Here is a 16,353-nt window from a genome sequence, read left to right on the forward strand (position 1 = left end):
CATGCGTTGTTTTGTGAGTTTGTTCCATGGCCGCTCGCGATCCTTGGGTCCCCCCGTTTTGGCCGCCCCCCCCCCCCCCCCGTGAAATGCACGCTGCGCTCCAAGCTGCATCCAATCAGAGCTGCAGCAGTGAGCGAGTCATCCTGTTCTTCCCCAGTGATTTGCTTGCTGGCGCCATTGAGAGCAGTGCCGCGGAGGAGAGCTGAGGCAGGACAACATAAGCCCTCCCCTGAAAATAAGCCCTCTGGTGTTTTTCTTCCCCCAAAAAATAATAAGACAGTGTCTTATTATCGGGGAAACACAGTACTTAACTTCTCTGTGCCTCAGTTTCCTCATTTGAAAAATGAAGGTAATAATAGCAATTATGTCACAGGGTTGTCGAATGATTTAGCATATATAAAGTACTTTGTAAAATTTATAGGGATATCTCTCTATATAAATATGCATATGTTTATGTGCTATTATTATTGTCATCAGAAAAATGACAATGACAATAATGGCATTTATATAATCTTTTACAATTTTCAGTGCCCTTTACATAATATTACCCTCTTGATCTTCCACCCCCACCCCAATCACATAAAGAGAATAACATGACTATGATTGTCCCCATTTCATGGATGAGGTCACTGATCCTTTGAGAGGCTACATGACTTTCTCAGAGTCACAGAACTAATATCAGATCTGTCCACTCATCTCCTGTCTTCAGGTCCAATACTCTTGCCACAAAACTGCACCATTATGGCCAAACCAGATCATAGGAGCCAAGACTAGAAGTCTGAATTGCCTTAGGTAAAGGAAGGAGTCTGCAAGCAAAGCAGGGAAGGGGAATAGAGGCAGTCCCAGAGAGGTTGACTGAAGGCCTCCAGTGACTATTGACTAAGGGCTTCATCTGCTACCTCGTACTGAAACAGCCCAGACCAGCTTGCTGAAGTCACTTTACCTGGTCAACTCCCTGGTTTTACTGAAGGGGACCTCACTTATGTATGACACACCAACTATCCCTGATAGAGTTCAAAACAGACAAAATACTGCTTCTTTGAAATCCCTTCAAGGGAGACCTGGACCTGCATTTTTTTTCTCTAAACATAGTTTGTAGGGATATAATGAAAAAATATATCATATGGGGAGGGGAAGAAGGAAGTGGAAGAACAAAATGGGGGAATGAGAAGACAGTTTAAGAAATGTGAAATAATACATTTAAAATGGAATTAGGAGGTAAGAAAAAATACTATCTATGCATTATGATGGTTAATGATATAACTGTGGGTAAAATATGAATCTGAAAAATAATAACTCATGTGTCTATAAGACTTCAAAGTTATACAGCTTTCCTTACAATAACTTCATGAAAGAAGTAGCTATGATTTTGTTATGCCCTAAAGAAAATGAGGTTCAGAGACATTAAATGATCATGCAACTAGTAAACACAGAGTTATTTCTACTATATCCTACCATCTCTCAGCTAAACTCTCCTTTTCTGCTTCTTATGTGCGTGAACTTGGACATGTCACTTCCACTTTGTTTCTCAGTTTCTATATCTGTAAAATCACAGGTTGATCTCTGAAGCCCCTTCTAACTAAAACCACCTATTATTTAAACTTTAACTTAACTTTATACCTCCAACATACAAAACATAATCACTTCATTGAATATGAACTGAATTACTGTTTGTGATTTTTTAATCACAACAGAAAGGAGTTTGAGAGAGAGGAGACAGAGAGAATCTTTGTAACAAGGTCAAGAGAAGGAAAATCATGTCTGATTTCACTGAGATTAATACTCCTCCTTTAATATCCAGTTTTAACCTTAAGTTTATATTTGTCTATACATATATATGTGTGTACATGTATATGTATATATGCATGCATGTGTGTATGTATGCATTTGTATGTATATATGTATACATATACATACATAACACAGGTATCATTCACTAAAAGTATTTAATGCTTTCTAGTTGTTTATGCATACCAGGTGAGAATTCAATAGCTCCTTGATACAGAGGGTGTGAACATTTCTTGGATGTATATAGTCACAAACTATTCAAATATAGTGACATACAAATATGTAATAGTCACAAACTATTAAAAAATAAGTTGTTATTATCTACAACTTTCCACAGATTCTCCATAGACAATACACCCAATACACTTTGATTTTTTGTGTGATTTTTGTGGGTACCAGTGTGATGCAGGTGGTTAGACTAGGTTCCTTCATCCAGAGGCAGAAAACAAGATATACACATTAAATAGAAGCAACTAGAGTGACTAACAGGAGAGCTGCACCTGACTTCAATAAATTCTACCAACCCTTGCCTTGTCTGCTTACCCTAGATTGGTGCATTTTTAATAGGTTTCAGCTCCCTTTGCCTTCATGTAAACTGCATATAGCCCCTAACATATGGTGAGTAAGTCTATGTCTGTCTAGTAATGCTGACTTGCTGGGAGAAGTTTTATGTTCCGTTTTATTTCTCCAGTGAAATAGAATGTATATGTTTTCTTGTATCCTTTTTGTATGTTTTTGTCCTCTAAATTAATTTACATTAAATGAGTAAACTCTTAGTAACTACAAAAAACCCTAGACCTGAGAAGCATACAAAGAAACACTCAAGTTTTCCATTTGTTATTTCTACTCTCAATATGTGATCACTTCATCTTCTTTTCTGGACAGTATCCTGGATAATATATTTCATACCACTTATCACTCACAAATCCTCTTTAAGTAGCATAAAAAGCCCTAACTCCGGTCTTTATCCTCATCTTGACACCCAGTTATTTCTGGGTGGGTGCTAAGTGCCTGAGCCCGGATTCGATCCCCAGGTCATCCGGACACTGGGGCTGGTGCTCTTACTGGCTGTGCTACCTGGTATAAAAGTATAAGATGACATCTTTAGTTGAGAGAAGAGGGGAGGGGTGCTATATAAGACTTGAGAAGAGATAAGAACACTTGGAATTGTCAATGTGGAGAATGAGAGATTGAATTGATTAGGAATAAATAGAATGTTTGCCTTGCTACAGTGAATGTCTAGTTTAACTAATTTATAGAGGTGCCAGTCATTATGGTTTCACAATCTTCTCCACCTCCATTTAGCAGCACCTGAATAGGAGTGAAGGAGATAGGTCATGGGGATAATGCAGGGTTGGGATCTAGAAAGGCATGATTGGTGATAGGACAAGAGAACAAAGGATCTGAGAGTATAGTATAAGGTTGAGTTCACTGAGGGGTCAAGATAGGAAAGAGTGGGGCGGCCAGGTAGCACTTTGCAGGAGGCAAGTGGCTGAAGTCTTATCCCCTAGCTTATAGACCAAAGCTAGAAATGGCCCCGTGGCAGGGCTCTACAGTCACAATATTTTGTCATCTTATACTTCACCAAAATATTGAAGCCATTCATCAATATTATAGTAATAATATAATATTATTATATAACTCTTCTCTCCTCCTTATTTCATTTATTCAGACATTTCCCCCCACTGTTTTCTCCTTCACTACAGTCTGGAATGAAGAAGTTTCCTTCTCCTCACCAAGGCCAACCTTTCTAAATGCTTCCATGGTCATATCTTCTCCAGCAGACCAATCCCATTATGAACCCTCCACTCCACCCCTATCTTCTTCAAAGATCTCTTCTGAACCCTCCACTTCACTCCTATCTTCTTTAAAAATCTCTTCTTATCTCCTGGGTCTTCTTCAGATGCCTAGGAACACATTTATGTTCCTATTCTGTTTGACCTTAAATTAAAATATCCTCAACTGAGCCTACCAATCTCACTAGCTATCATCCTATATCTCTCTTCCCCTGGGTAGCTAACCTCTTTGAGAGAGCACTCTAAATTCCATGTCTCTGTTTCTTTAACTCTCATTCTCTGGTAAACCCTTGGTAATCTGCCTCCAGAGCTCAAACTAATCCCTCCAACATTAGTAATGTTCTCCTAGTTGCTAAATTAAATGGTATTTTCTCAATTTTCACCCTTCTTGACCTCTCTGCAGCCTTCAACACTATGATTATCTTCTAGATACTCTCCTTTAAATTCTTGTGTAACATGAGAACATAACTTTTTGCTGATTCTTTTCCTATCTGTCTGACTGCTCCTTTTCAGTCTCCTTTGCCGGTTCTTCATCCATGTCATACACACTAACCATGGGTATTCCCTCAAGGCCCTATCCTGGATCTTCTTCTCTTTTCCCTGTATAATAGTTTGCATGATCTCACTTGCTGATCTCATTAGCTCCTATGGATTCAATTATCATCTCTCTGCAGATGATTCCCAAAACTATATAACCAGTTCTAGTTTCTCTCTTTATCTCTAATTTCACATCAGCAACTGCCATTTGGGCATATTGTTTTGTTTTAATTATTATTTATTTATTTTTAACATTAAAAAATTTAGGAGTTCCAGATTCTTTACTTTCCTCCAGCCCCTTCCCCACCCATTGAGAAGGCAAGTGACGTGATACCAATTATATATGTGGAATCATGCAAAACATATTTGTGAAAATTTTATACTTCAATTTGTATTCAGAGTTTAACAGTTCTTTCTCTGGAAGTGGATAGCATTTTTCATCATGAGTCCTTATGAATTGTCTCAGATCATTGTATTGAGTCATCACAGTTGATCATTCATAGCTAATATTACTGTTACAGTGTACAATGATTTTTTTGTTTCTGCTCCCTTCACTTTGCATGAGTTCACGTAAGTTTTTCCAGGTTTTTCTGAAAGCATCCTGTTCATCATTCTTTATGACACACTAGCATTCTATCACAATTATATACCACAACTTGTTCAACCATTCCCCAACTGATGAACATCCCCTTGATTTCCAATTCTTTGCCACCACAAAAAGAGCTGCTATAAATATTTTTGTATAAATAGGTGCTTTCCCTTTTTTCTTTGATCTCTTTGGAATGTAGATGTAGTAGTGGTATTGCTGGGTCAAATGGTATGCATAAGTTTTATAGTCTTCTGGGCATAGTTCCAAACTGTTTTCAAGAATGGCTGAACCAGTTTGCAATTCCACCTATTTGGATGGGATGTCCTATAGGTTTATCAAACCTACCATGTCCAAAATTAACCCCCTTGTTATGCCCTCTCCTATTCCTGTTCCAAGTTATTCTATTACTATTAAGGGTATCACGATTGTCCCAATCACCCAGAACTGTAATCTCAATTTCATCCCCAAATCCATTATCCAAAATTCAAAATCCAAATCCATTCCCCAAATCTTGTTGTTTCTACCTTTACAATATCTCTTGTATGTCTTCTTTCCATTTGCATAGCTACCACTCTAGTTCAAACTCTCAACTGGCCCGTTGTGAGAGATTTCCAACTGCTCTCCCTGCCACAAGTCTTTTCCCACTATAATCCACCTTCCACTTGGCTTCCAAAGTGATTTTTTAAAAGCATATGTTTGACCATGTCAGCTTATTATTCAATGAGCTCTAATGGTGCCATGTGACTTTTGGGATCAAATATAACCTCCTCTTAGCATTTAGAGCTCTTTACAATATAATTCCTTTCCAGTCTTTTTATACTTTAATCCCCTCTACTCATTATATAATCTATACATATTGGCTACTTGCTGATCCTCTCATTACACTTCATCTCCCTTCATCTCCCTTAGTCTTTGCTAAGGTTGTCCTCTATGCTTGGGATGTTCTCCCCCCTCACCTCTGCCTCTTATTTCCCTTGTCTCCTTCAAGAGTCAGCTAAAATCCCACCCTCTGCAGGAGGCCTTTTCTGCCCCCTTCCCAACCACCCCACCAAATTGCTAGAGCCTTCTCTCATATTACCTTCCATTTAATCCATATGTATTTTTCATGAACATAGTTATTTACCTGTTGTCTTCCCATCAAATTGTAAGATCTTTCAAAGCAGGATTGTTTTGTCTTCCGTGTCTCCCAGTGCTTAGCATTGGCTCTTGGTAAGCATTGGAGAATACATAATAATATAACTAATAAAATGTAATTTTATATAATACACATATTTTTTAATATATGACAACATATTAAAAACCTATTGATTGGCTAATTGAATGATTTTTTTTTTTCAGGAAGAAGTGGTCTAAGTTTGACAACTGAATCAAAGACCACCTTTTCCTCATTAAAATTATTATCTTCAACCAAGTACATTCACATAAGTTAGGAAATGGCTAAACAAATTCTACATGTTTGTAATGGACTATTACTCCACTCTGGAGATATGAATATGAAGATTTCAAAGAAACAAGGGAAGATACATATGAATCAATGCAAAGAAAAGAAGATATTACACTGTAGAAAGAACAAGAAAAAATTAAACAGAATGCTACACAATTCTAATGATCAATCTTGGCTTCAAAGATTAAAGGATAAAAGATTTGGAGCTAGGAGGGATCTTAAAAGTCATTGAATCTGTAGCAGCAAGCACCCCAGCATCCCCTGGGTGGCTGCCAACACCGGTTCCTAGATCTGCTTTTCTAAAGGAAAGCAACTCAAGATGAGTTAACAATCTTGCTTTGATCAATCAAACATATCATTTACCTAGTTCAGGGGAAAAAGTCAGCACCCCAAACTTCAGAGTATACAGAGGTTACAAACAGAAATTACAAGAAGACAGAGAAACAAACAGATCAAGCAGACAGACCTCCAACTGTCCAACTATTACATCTATACCTACTCAGTTACTAGAGAGGGAAGCATCAACATCTGGATTTTTCAAAGCTGGGGGGCTCAATGGCTGCCCAGAATCTCATCTGGTCAAGTCACACAACACTTCTCAAAGTGAGTCCCAAAGCAAAGTCTCACATCAAGGTTTTATATAGCTTTCTCCTGGCTCAGAGAGTGTCCCAACCCTCTTGACCCACTGCCCAATCACAAAGTATCTCCTGAAAAACAAGCCTCCCTCCACAAGCTCCAGGTGCACTTAACCTAGGGGCAGGGAAGATCTTAAATTTACATTTCTATTACAGAATCCAAACTATTAATTTTACTGATGAGGAAACTGAGCCTCAGATTAACTGAATTGCATATGGTCATATCAACAGTAAAGATGAAAGGCAAGATTTGAACCTATGCCTTTCTAAATTAAGAGGGAACAGAGATGGAGTACTATTGATGTGGAACATAGCATATACTATCAGATTCAGTGCTGGTCATTTTCCCAAAATTACTTGAGAAACTGTTATTTTCCTGCATATGGGAAGGAGCTTATCCTACAATATCCACTGAAGCAAAACTCCTTTTTACTGATAAATTGCCAATGCCAGTATTAGCCTAGCAATACTTATATTGCATTGAATAGTGGAATAACCCAATGCCACCAATGTAGCTGACCCCAAGGTCACGATGGGTAAAAGGATTATGTTGGATGATGAGGTATACTTATTCTAGTGAGATCACAGATCCATCAAAATATTGATAAATGTTCATGAAGAAGGATATATGTTGGTGTCTTTTCTTCTGATTCAACAGTTTAGATGGGGTCCATAGATTAACTATCAGAATTCTGCAAAGTGAACTATGCCTGATTGGGTTTTACCATTGAATTGTGTGTAAAGGCCACTTTAGATGCCTCTCTAGATCCTACTTAGAGCAGATATTGCCTGGGAATTGCTTGATATTTGGTATCTGACCAAGGGCAAATCATTTACCTTTTCAAGGGCTCAGTTTCCTCATTTGTAAAATAAGGTGGTTGAACCTGATGGCCTCTGAGGTCCCTAGCATGCTATAAATCTGTGATTTTATGACACTATTGAAAAAAAAAACATAGCAAAGTGGAGAGAGCACCAGATGTGGAATCAGAGAAGCTAGGCCTGAGTCTAGCCTCTGCCACTTAACATGCTCTATGACCTTGACTGAGTGATTCCTTTGCTAAGGCTCAGTTCTCTCATCTCTACAATCAGAGGCTTGTATTAGATGATATTCCATCCTATGTTGTTATCAATCCTGGGTATGTATTGAAACCTGTCAAACCTCAGCAAAAGTTATAGCATGTACTCATTGCTGACTCTCGTAAGAAGCACTGAACCAACAAATATTCCCTCCATTCCTTCCACCCCTCCCCAGCACAAAGAGAGAGCAATGGCTTTGCCTAGTTCTGTGACCCCTGGTGCTAAGGCCATGACTGACATGGGGTAGGATTGATTGCAAGGAACAGGGGGCAGGGAACCCCACTTGCTAGCCTCCATGCTTCAGGGATACAGTCTGATGATTTCCCCTTTTGGCAAGGTAAGCAGTCAGTCTGGAGAAAGCATTTCTTTGTTTTTCACCACCTCTCTGCCTGTGAGAATCATCATTTTCTGTGCTTCCTTCAAAGTCTTGGAGAATGGCAAAACACCAAAATATTTTGCTTTTGTCTTTGTTTTTTCCTTTTAATGTAAATATTTTGCTTTTTGCTCCCTTAACGGAAAACTCAATTCAATTCAAAAACTATTTTTAAATGACTGCTTGATATGTACAACACCCAGGGTACATCTCTGAGGATTTTCTTAGAAGATAAAGAAAACTATAATCCCTGTCCTCAAAGAGTTTACATTCTTATCCAGGGAAAAGACAAGCAATGAGCAAAATAAGAGAAAAATAAGACTGATTTAAGGAAGAATGTAAAGTGAGAGCTAGACAAAGTGTTGAGAAACATGAGGAGAGATTATGTTCCTAGAAAGGGTCAGAGGAAGTATCATCTTCACTGGGCCTTGAAGGAAGGAAGGAAAGTTAAAATACATGGTGAAGGTATGAGCTCAGATCAATCAGTCTGTGTGCTGAACAGAAAAACCTTAAGAAATACACTGGGTCCAGGGTCTCACTATGTTCACAATATTCAGGTTTTCGCTACCTTTTTTCAGAAGCAACATGGAAAAACCAATCAACATACACTGATTACACAGCTAACCTTCCCCAACTCCTCTTAATTCCATGCCTTTCCTCTGTTCATTGTTTCCAATTTATCCTGTATATAGTTTTTTTTTTATTTGTTGGGACATAGTCGCTATTTGTATATATTGTTTGCATATATTTGCTGTTTGTTTCCATATATTTGCTATTTTTGCTTGCATGTAGTCTTCCCCCATTAGACTTCAAGCTCCTTGAGGGCAAGGGCTGTCTTTTGCCTCTTTTTGTATCTCTAGTTTTTGTTCTCTGAAGTTTGGATTCAGTCAAAGGGTCACACTTGAGGACCTAAAGGGTCACATGTGACCTCAAGGTCACAGGTTCTCCATACCTGGCTTAGTAAAATATAATATAGAAGGTAGGTAATATATGTTGAATGAATAATTGATCACAAGCATTGTGTTAAGTGCTTTTGGACACAAAGACAAAAATTTAAAATTTCCAGTGCTCAAAGATTTTAAATACTAATAGGAGAGATAACAATTCCATATATAAATATATAGAGAATATAGTCAAATAAATACAAGGTTGTTTTGGAACGGAGAATACTATTAACTTGAGGATAAAGGGGAAAAATCATTAGACTGGAATCCAGGAGCCCTGGGCTTCAGAACTTTCTCTATGATCTTAGAAATATTACTTTACATCTTGGAGGCTTAGATATTTAACCTGTATAAAAGATGGTAGTCCATTTTTCCTCATTTTTGAACAAATATGATCTCTAATGTTGCTTCAAGGTTCCTAAAGGCTTCTGGGTCTCACCATTCACTGCAAAGCAGAGTCCTTAGGACAACCAGGCTTTTCCACTTAGACTGCATATGCTGCATCCTCCAATTAGAATGCAATATCCTTGAAAGCAATGACCTTATTAATTTTTTTTCTGTTTCCCCAGAGTTCAGCACAGTGTTCAGCATTAGTAGGTACTTAATAAATATTTTTAATCCAATAACTCAATTAGTCATTCATTTACTTCTATCTACAGCATCCTATAATGATTTCCACCTATGTGACCTTGGATATGTTTACTCAACTTCTGTGGGTCTCATTTTCCTTATTTATTAAATGAGCAAGTTGGACTAAATCAGGAGTGGGGAACCCAATAGCCTCAAGGCCATGTGTGATCTTCTAGGCCCTTCTATTGAATTAGGGCCATACTTGAGGACCTAGAGGGCCACACGTGGCTGAGAGGCCACAGGTTCCCCACCCCTGGACTAGATAGACTCTGAGATTCCTTCCAGTTCTTCATTTATGAACCTATTAGCCTATGGTGTTCCTTGAGGACTCTATGTCTATACAGGCAATGAGATTCAAGGAAATGGAATATTGGGTAAGATGGATAATTATTTGAGTTTTAATAATACATTTGAAGAGTGTTATTTACAACTTTTCCACTCTATCCACCTCAAAAAAATTCAAAAGTGATTTGAGTCTCAACTTTCTTAATAATTAGCTTAATTCCCTATCTCTTACTGCCCATGTAGACTATATGTTGAGTTTAAGACATTTTCTTGACACTGGAGGTCAGCCAAAGAGCAGTCTTTAAGGCTACAGATGGTGTGAGTTGAGGTTGTCCCCAGTAGACTAACAAACAAGATTCACTCACCATCGCTAATCCCAGAGAAGCCTGAGAGTATTTCTTCTCTCTTAACTTAGCATCATCCAGGCTAGAAGCTGCCAGTCCTGTGTAGGTTGAACTGAAAAGTGAAAACTGCTCTGTAGCCATCTACTATCTCTGAAAAATCAACAATGCCAGAGACAGGAAATAGGGTTTTGTGTTAGACCAGCACTGAAATTAAAACTAGGAAGAAGCCACTTTGTGTGGGAATGATTTGTCCAGTCAGAATGCAGCCTTCCTTGGTAAGCTGAGCTGGACTCTGGGGAGCCAGTGGTCCCGCCACTGGTGGATTCAGTCCTATATCTGGTGACTCATTTACATGTAAATGGGCCCATCCCAGAGTCAGAAAGCAGCAGCAGGAAGATGCTGTAAACAGTCTCTGGAATTTAGAGTTGGGAAACTGGAACTCCCCTTCCCCTCCCAGACAACCTGCTTAGAAAACAATCACAGTGGGGAAGCAGTGTAAAGTCAACTAAAATAAGAAACTTTTTTTGCTTCTTTCTTGCTTTTTAAGATAATGTCCTGGGGGGTGAAGCCAAGATGGCAGAGTAAAAGCAGGAACTTGCTTCAGCTCCTGCTCCAACCACCTCCAATACGGATAAAAAAATGACTTTTAACACATTTTAGAGCTACAGAACCTGCAAAGTGACAGAGAGAAACAAACCTCTCACTGAAGGCAGCCTGGCAGGCAGACAGGAAGGGTCTATTGCACCAGACTGGGAGCCGAGGACAGTCCCGTATGAGCCACCCAGGCCCAGATCCAGGGCAGCCTCGACCAGCAGCACTGAATGGCTGGAGCAGACTTCAGGACAGTGAATCACCAGCAGCTGTGGAGGTTTCCAGACTTCTCAACCCACAAATGCCAAAGAGAAAGGAAAAGGTCAGTGGGGAACTCTGCTGGAACCAGATGATGGAAGAGCATGGTTCTCTCTACCCTGCCCCTGGGTAGAGAGGTGGCTGTGGCAGTGGCATGGTGGCTGCAACTGGTGCCACATGGCTGCCTCCAGAGTCCTGTAGGGGGACCAAGCAACCATTCAGAGGATAATCACTTTTGCTTTGAGCTGCTTGGATCTGGATCACAGTCCTAGGTGGTGGTCCTGGGACATGTGGCCAGTGTGCCAGAGTTTGCAGTGACTGTAGAGAGGGCACCCTCCTCATAGCTCTGGCAACTGTGAAAACCCCAGCAATTCTGGACATAGCTCTCTCCATTCTGGAAGTAGAGTTCTATGGTGGCAAAGAGCTCAAAAATCAAGTAATTGACTGGCAAGATGAGCAAGCAGACAAAGCACAATCAGACCATAGAATCTTTTTTTTGGGGGGGAGGGAAGGATCAAAACATGGAACCAGAAGAAGACAATGTGGTCAAAATTCCTGCATCAAAAGCTTCCAACAAAAATAAGAATGGTTACAGGCCATGGAGGAGCTCAATAAGGATTTTGAAAATCAAGTAAGAAAAGTGGAGGAAAAATTGGGAAGAGAAATGAGAATGATGCAAGAAAATCATGAAAAGCAAGTCAACAGCCTGCTAAAGGAGACCTAAAAATACACTGAAGAAAATAACACCTTAAACAATAGACTAATTCAAATAGCAAAAGAGGCCCAAAAAGCCAATAAGGTGAAGAATGCCTTAAAAAAATCAAATTGGCCATATGGAAAAGGAATTCCAAAAGCTCATTGAAGAGAATAATTCCTTCAAAATTGGATTGGAGCAAAAGGAAGCTAGTGACTTTATGAGAAATCAAGATTCTATAAAACAGACCCAAACAAATTAAAAAATAGAAGGCAATGTGAAATATCTCATTGGAAAAACCACTGACCTGGAAAATAGATCCAGAAGAGATCATTTTAAAATTATTGGACTACCTGAAAGCAATGGTCAAAAAAAGAGCCTAGAAATCATTATTCAAGAAATTCTCAAGGAAAATTGCCCTGATATTCTAGAACCAGAGGACAAAATAGAAATTGAAAGAATTTACTGATCACCTCTTGAAAAAGATCCCAAAAAGAAAACTCCTAGCCGAATTCCAGAGTTCCCAAGTCAAGGAGAAAATATTACAAACAGTCAGGAAGAAACAATTTATGTATTATGGAAACACAATCAGGATAACACAAGATCTAGCAGCTTCTACATTAAGGGACCAAAGGGCTTAGAATATGATATTCCAGATGTCAAAGGAGCTAGGATTAAAACAAGTGTCACCTACCCAGCAAAATTGAGTATAATACTTCAGGGGAAAATATTCAATGAAATAGAGTATTTCCAAGTATTCTTAATGAATAAACCAGAGCTGAACAGAAAATTTGCCTTTCAAATACAAGAAGCAAGAGAAGCATGAGAAGGTAAACAGGAAAAACAAATCATAAGAAACTTATTAAAGTTGAACTATTTATATTCCTACATGGAAAAATTGTAACTCATAAGACTTTTCTCAGTATGAGGATAGTTGAAGGGAATATCTATATATATATATATATATATATCTATATATATATATATATATATATATATGTAGGTATAGGAGGGTGTATGTGTATATAAATATATATGCGAGTGTGTGTATATGTGTGTACATGTATACATAGAGTGCACAGGAAGAATTGAATATAAAGAGATGATATCTAAAAAATTAAGATGTGAGAAAGAAATATATTGGGAGGAGAAAGGGAGAGATAGAATAGGGTGAATTATCTTACATAAAAGAGTCAAGAGAGAACTATCACAATGGAGGGGAAGAGTAGCAAGGTGAAAGGAAATGGATCAACTTTACTCCCGTTGTATTTGGCTTAAGGAGGGCATAACATACACAGTCAATTGGGTATCTTAGCCTACAGAAAAGTAGAGGAGAAGGGGATAAGAGGGGGGATGATAGAAGGGAGTGCAGATGGGGGGAGAGAGTAGTTAGAGGCAAACACTTTTGAAAAGGGATAGGGTCAAAGTAGAAAATAGAATAAGTGGGGGGTGGGATAGGATGGAGGGAAAAGTAATTAGTCTTTCACAATATAACTACTATGGAAATGTTTTGTGTAACTACACATGTACAACCTATATTGAATTGCTTGTCTTTCCAGTGGGGGTGAGTGAGGAGGGAAGAAGGGAAAGAATCTGGAAATCAAAGTTTTAAAAACAAATGTTAAAAAAAGTTGATTTTTTTACATTCAACTGGGAAATAAGATATACAGGCACTGGGGTATAGAAATCCATCTTGCCCCACTAGAAAATTGGCGGGGGATGGAGGAGGATATAAGAAAGAACAGATTGGGGGAAGGGTATTCAGTAGGCTTGCTACATTGGAGTGGGGGTAGGGGAAAGATGGGGAGAAAACTTGTAACTCAAAATCTTGTGGAAATGAATGTTGAAAACTAAAAGTAAACAAATAATACACAAAAAAGTACAAGAGTAAAAAAAAAAAGATGTCCTCTATCAAGATAAATAACCTGTACCTTCTCCTTATCATTTCCATGACTTCTCCAAAAAGGTTTTATGATATCTGTCATCTATACTAGCTCTTACTATGTATAATAAGGTATATTCATCATGGGGTGTATGTGTGTATGTGTGTGTGTGTCTGTGTCTGTGTCTATGTCTGTGTCTGTGTGTGTGTCTGTGTCTGTGTGTTTGGGAAGTGTACTGCCCTCTACCCCCCTCCCTATGGTCTGACCTAATAGAGGCTTTTGTTGTTCAGTCATTCAGGCACATTCAACTCTTCATGACCATATAGTATGTTTTCTTGGCTAAGAGAGTGGAGTGGTTTGCTATTTCCCTCTCTAGTAGATAACACAAGCAGAGGTTTACGTGACTTACCCAGGGTCAATGGTTAGTGGGTATCTGAGGCTGGATTTGAACTCAAATTAGATATGGAAAAAAGTGGAAGATTTGGAGTCAGAGGATGTAGGCTCAAATCCCACCTCTGATCTGAAAAAAGTCACCTTTTGTGACTTTGGGCAAGTCATCTCTCTGGGCCACTCTAGTTTCTTCATACGTAAGATGAGGAGATTGGATTAGTTGGCTTTTAAGGTCCCTTCTACTTCTAAATTTGTGACCCCATGATCACTTTTATTCATTTTTTAAAAACACACTGGATGGACTTAGTGTCAAAATCTTGCCTCTGGCACCTCCTAGCCATGTATACTATAGGCAAATCAATTTACCCAACTCTCACCTTCAGTTTTCTAACTATAAGATCAATGGAGAGAATATCACTTCACAGTCTTATTGTGAAGTTTGTGTGAGACAATATTTGTAAAGTGCTATACAGAAATGTCACCTTCAATTACTCTGTTTATCTTTCTCTTGTTATATCAGTACAACAAAACAGGCTTATTTTCAATGAGGTGTCCTCCCATCCATCCATAGAAATATTTTAAGATTCCTTGGAAGATTAAAAAAACAATCACAATGCTCTACCATCCTGTGAAGATAAACATCAGGTAAGGCACAAAACTGGTGTGTCCTGGCTCCTAGCCAAACTGGATGGGGGAGGGGTAGTCCTGTGTTGCATGTTCCATATTCTGAATGACATTATTACTAACTGATGGAGAGAATTCAAGAAGCAATGCGACGTGCCTACCTGAGTTGTGGAGTTGATGAGAGAATTCTTCAGGGAGAGATACACATGGTTCAAGACATTCTTTGGGAGAAAGAAAAAAAAAGACTTTGGAAACAGTAAACATGGAGGGGAAATCATCTCTTCAACATATATTTGATCTTCAACTTGTCTTCCTTGAGATTTCAGAGATATTCCCCTTGAGTAAGATCAGGGCTTTTCTCTTAGCTTGAGCTGGGATCTCATCTTACTGTCAGCAAAGGACTTTTTGTGTATTTTGTGGTAGAACTTCTCTCATTTCTGCTTGTTTCTTTGCTTGAATAAATGGATTTATTAGCAATCCAGTATCTTTTATGGTCTTTTGTGTAACTAGAGTTTGGTGGGAAAGAGTATGAATGTCAACTTTTGAGTATTAGCCAAGGTGAGCAAAAGCTTTTGTTCGGAGAAGCAGCTTTTATTTTGAGCCTATTGTATCCTTGGACTAACAATATTTCATGTGAGGGGTAGATGGATATTATTCTCACCTGATGCCCCTCAGAGATGGGTGAGGGAAGGAACAAGCTCCCAGTCACAGCCTTTCTCCTATTCTCTCCAAGTTTGAAATCACAATCTATTGGAGGGGGATGGTCCATATTCCAGATATATCCATTAATAACATAGGTTAATGATCCACATTTAGACAACCCATGTGGAAATACATATCTTTCCTGGTGCACGTGTGCACGCGCACACACACACACACACACACACACACACACACACACCCCTTACATCTGTTCACCAAAGGTGATGACCACTGTAATGGGAGAGGTAACAAATTCATTATTCATTTGTTTATTCTTCCCTTCTTCCTTTATTAGTCCCTTATTATTAATTGTTATTAATTCCTTTTAATACCTATTTCACAAGTTAAAATTCTCCCAATATCATTTTCCTCCTGTGTATCTTTTCTTTGTGTTGGGTGTTTCCTCCTAAGGAATCTTCTCCCTAGGACAACTGCCCATATCTACTTGAACTCCCTTTCACAGTCACATATAACAAGATCTGTCCATGAAAAATATAGCCTTCACACATCTCTTCCTTGAAGATCAACTTCACCACTTCGAAAGTCTAATCTGCCTAGACATTTGTAAAAGTGAGAAATAGAGCAGCATATTAGAAAAAAAAACATTACTTGATCTGGAGTCAGGAAACAGTTTTCAGTCCTGGATCTGCTACATCCTGATGTGGCCTTGATGATGTTACTTTGCCTCAAATGTCTCGGATAAGGTTCTGATATACAGGCTATACAGGGAAGTAACTCATATATAAAACCAAAAACCCATATCCCAGTG

The 16,353-nt window shown here is 38.7% G+C and overlaps 1 long non-coding RNA gene across 1 annotated transcript in view; it reads left to right on the top strand.

The window, feature by feature from the left end:
• Nucleotides 1-6,512, top strand: part of LOC138142482 (uncharacterized) — a 30,133-nt gene extending 23,621 nt beyond the window's left edge. Inside the window, exon 3 of the long non-coding RNA XR_011163438.1 lies at nucleotides 6,049-6,512. This is a non-coding gene — a long non-coding RNA (uncharacterized lncRNA). The remainder of the gene's footprint in view (nucleotides 1-6,048) is intronic.
• Nucleotides 6,513-16,353: the final 9,841 nt, after the last annotated feature.

The sequence above is a fragment of the Petaurus breviceps genome, unplaced genomic scaffold (assembly GCF_028583685.1).
Source record: "Petaurus breviceps papuanus isolate PSGF00001 unplaced genomic scaffold, PetGlider_PUasm1.0 90591, whole genome shotgun sequence".
Classification (NCBI taxonomy): domain Eukaryota; kingdom Metazoa; phylum Chordata; class Mammalia; order Diprotodontia; family Petauridae; genus Petaurus; species Petaurus breviceps.